This window comes from Castor canadensis, chromosome 8, assembly GCF_047511655.1.
Source record: "Castor canadensis chromosome 8, mCasCan1.hap1v2, whole genome shotgun sequence".
NCBI classification, from domain to species: domain Eukaryota; kingdom Metazoa; phylum Chordata; class Mammalia; order Rodentia; family Castoridae; genus Castor; species Castor canadensis.
Window position 1 is genome coordinate 85015914 of NC_133393.1, and position 4148 is coordinate 85020061.

At 40.1% G+C, this 4148-nt stretch overlaps 1 pseudogene; it reads right to left on the bottom strand.

Moving 5' to 3' along the window:
- Nucleotides 1-1975: 1975 nt before the first annotated feature.
- Nucleotides 1976-2838, bottom strand: LOC109691628 (small ribosomal subunit protein uS5 pseudogene; annotated as a pseudogene).
- Nucleotides 2839-4148: the final 1310 nt, after the last annotated feature.

Here is a 4148-nt window from a genome sequence, read left to right on the forward strand (position 1 = left end):
ATAGCATTAGATGTCCTCAGTGCAAAGAAACTAATGCAGAAACTTTAAAGCGACAGAGACCCATAGGAGAAAGGGATCAGGAACTAGAAAAAAGGTTAGTTCAACAAGAATCAATTTAGAATGTAACACATATATACAGGAAAGCAATGCGAGGAATCTCCCACTATAGCTATCCTTATCTCAAACAGCAAAAACCCTCGGTCCTACTTATTAATATTTATATGCTCTCTTCAACAAAATTAAAGATAAGAGCAGAACATTTTCTGCTCAGAGATGGGGTTGGGGGGGAGAGGAGGAGGGGTGGGGAGAGATGACCCAGACATTGTATGCACATATGAATAAAAGAAATTTTAAAAAAAGAAAAGATAAGCAAACAAAACAAAACAAAGAACAGCAAATGCTGGGGAGGATGGACATAAAGGAACTTTTACACTGTTGTTAGGAATGTAAATCAGTGCAGCCACAATGCAAATCAGCGTTGAGGTTCCTCACAAAACTAAAAATAGAGCTACCATATAATCCTGCTATCACTTCTGGGTATTTATGAAAAGAATTGTAAATCAGCATACAACAGAAATGCCTGCATACCCATGTATATAGCCGCACTACTCACAATAGCTAAACCATGGAATCAGGCTAGGAGACCATGAACTAATGAATGGATAAAGAAAATGTGGTATATATACTCAATGGAATATTATTCATCCATAAAAGTAGAGCAAAATTATGTCATTTGTATGACAATGGATGGAGCTGGAGATTATGATGTAAGGCAAAATTAGCAAAACTCAGAAACGCAAATACTGAATATTCTCTCTTGTCTAAAACATCAAAACAAAATCACAATTAAGACATGAACATAAATTGGGGGGGACCAATGGGAATGGGGAGAGCAAAAGCAGAGGGTGATGGGGAGTGAATGTGATCAAAGTACATTATATGCATGTATGGAAACAATAATGAAACACATTAAAAAAACTTTGAAAAGGGAGGTGGTGGGGGATAAGAAAGAGTGATGGGGTGAATATGATCAAAGTACTTTATCTGCATGTATGGAAATATTAGAGGAAGCCTCATTGTACACTGAAAAAATGAAATAAAATAAAAATAACTTACAAAATGAAATAGCATCTTAAAAATATACCCTTTCTAATTCTTTTCTGGTGACAGAAATGTCATTAGATTTTTGAATATTTTCTTTTTGCCCAATAATCTTGATAAACATTATTAATTTTAAGAAGCCATTTGAGTACTCATTCAGTTTTTATGGTGATGATCATATCATCTGTAAACAAAGACATTTTTGTTTTTCATTTCTAGGTTTTATACAATGTATTCTTTTTTTCCCTCTGTTCTACTGCCTAGGATCTTCAGAACAATCTTGAAAAATGGTAAGAGATAACAGTTACCCTAGACTTATAAGTGATTTTCAAGATAATGACTTCAATGATTAGTAGTAAAGATGATGTTTGCTGTAAGACTTTTGTGTATAATCTCTTTAATAGCTTAAGGCAGTTCTTTTCCATTCACTGTGTCTAAGAGGTGTTTCTTTTTTGTGGTATGGGTTTTGAATTCAGGGCCTCACACTTGTTTGGTAAGTACTCTAAGACTTGGGCTGTGCCCCCAACCCTTTTTACCTGTTGTTGTTGTTATTATTATTTGTTTTATTTACTTTTTTGCCCAGGGCTTGTCTCAGATTGTGATCCTGCTGCTTATACCTCCCACATAGTTGGAATCACAGGTATGCTCCATTGTGCCCAGACTGTTGGTTGCGATGAAGGTTATTTTAATTTTTTGCCCGGGCTGGCCTCAAACTACTATTCTCCTGATCTCTGCTTCCAGAGTAGCTGGAATGAGCCACCACACCCATCTGCTGAGGAGTTATTATTATTATTTAATTATAAGTAGGTTTGAATTTTCTTTTTTTTTAAACAGGGTTAATTCACTTTATTATTTTTATATTTTTTTTAAAATCCTATGTTGTAGCCACAGCTGGAGCCTGGGTCCTTTGCGCAGATACTCTGGTGTGGGTTTTCACAAGATGGTCAGTGAATTCCTGATAGGGAGACTTGGTGAACACTGTCTCTTTCCAGAGGTCGACGGTCAAGTAGCGGTAGGTCTTGGAGATGGCATCAAAGTGGCCTTAGCAAAGTTGCCCAGGGTGGCAGTGCAGCCCCTAGCTGAAGTGTAGCAGTCATCAATACCAGCCATCATCAGTAGCTTCTTGGGCACAGGAGCTGACACGATGCCAGGGCCCCTGGAGGCAGGGATGAGATGCACCAGCACAGAACCACAGCGGCCTGTCACCTTGCATGGGACAGTGTGAGGCTTGCCAATCTTGTTCCCCCAGTAGCCTCTCTGCACAGGGACAATGGAGAGTTTGGCCAAGATGATGGCACCTCGGATGGCAGTGACTACCTCCTTGCACCACTTAACACCCAGACCGACATGACCATTGTAGTCCCCAATGGCTACAAATGCCTTAAAGCTGGTGCGTTGGCCAGCCGGAGTCTGCTTCTGCACAGGCATGATCTTCAAGACCTCATCCTTGAGGGACGCCCCCAGGAAAAAGTCAATAATCTCAGACTCCTTGATGGGCAGGGAGAAAAGATAGATCTCTTCCAAAGACTTGATCTTCATGTCCTTGACCAGGCGGCCCAGCTTGGTGACAGGGATCCATAACTTATCTTCAGCTTTGCCTCCACGAGCCCCGCGGCCCCGGAGGCCACTGCAGAAGCCTCCACAGAAGCCGCTGCGGCCTCCCATGCCTGGGCCTCCGGGGCCTCCGGGGCCTCCCGGGCCTCCAGGCCCTCCCGCTGCACCGGTGTCATCCGCCATTTGGTGTTTTTCCGGAGAAAGAAGCTTGAATTTTCAATATAAAAGATTTTTTTCCTGCATCTATTGTCTTTTAACGTGATTCACATTAATTCATTTTCTAATGCTAATACATTTTGAATCACTGCGATAAACTCCATTTGGGTCATCATATAAACTATTATCTCTTTAATACATTACAGGACACAAATGCTAAACTTTTGTTCAGGAATTTGTCAACTATGTTCATAAGGAGATTATTCTTTTTGTCAAATTTTGGTGTCAAAGTTAAAATCATTAAAAAGTTGAGACGTTTCCTTTTTTTCTAGTTTATTTGTGTTAATCTGTTTCTTGTCACTGTAAGAAAATATCTGAGATAATTAACTTATACAGAGGAAAGAGTTATTTTGGCTAATGATTTTGGTTCATGATTCATTGGCCTTATTTCTTTGAGCTTATGGTGAGTTAGTACCCCATCCTTGGAGTGTGTGGTGGAGCAAAACTGCTCACCTGCTCATGGAAGGAAGCAAAAGAGAGCAAGAAGGAAGGCAGAGTTCCACAGTCCCGTTCAAGGGCGTGCACCACATGACTCAATGATCCCTCAGTAGGCTCCACTTCGTAAAGCTCCATCACCTCCCAATAGCACTACTATTTGGGTCAACTGGGGATGGGGTTCTCATCTGAGGCTCAGGGTCCTTTCCAAACTCACTTGCTGTTGGTAAAATTCATTTCTTTTCAATTGCGTGACTGAGATACTTTCTTGCTGCTAGCTGTCACCAGGGATTGCTTTTAGCTCCTGGAGGAGGCTGCCTTCAGTGCCTGGACTCATGGCCCCCACAGGCAGGTCACAACATGGATGGAGGCTTTCTTTCTGCCCAGAGTGGAAACTTCTCTCTGACTTACAACCTTACTCTACTCTGCTACAATGGAGTCTTCGATAGGATGCATTTATAGTTTGACTTTTATTGTTGAGAAGAAAGTTGTCAACCTAATTGTGATTCCTTTGAAGGTTAGTCTTTTTCTTTCTTTTTTTTTTTTCAGGCTACTGTTAATTTTTCCTCTTTGTCTTTTGTTTTTAGAAGTTTTAATGATATTCACTGGTATGGCTTTCTTTTTATAAATAAAATATTTTCAGGGGACATTTAGGGCTTCTTTATTAAGTTTTGGGAAATTCTGAGCTGTTTTCCTTCTAATATCGCTATGCTACATCCATTCTTTCAACTTCTTCATGATGTATCTTCTGCTTTACTAATTCTCTTATCAGCTATTTTTGTTTTTTATTTCTTTTATTCATATGTGGATACAATGTTTGGGTCATTACTTCCCCCTTCCCC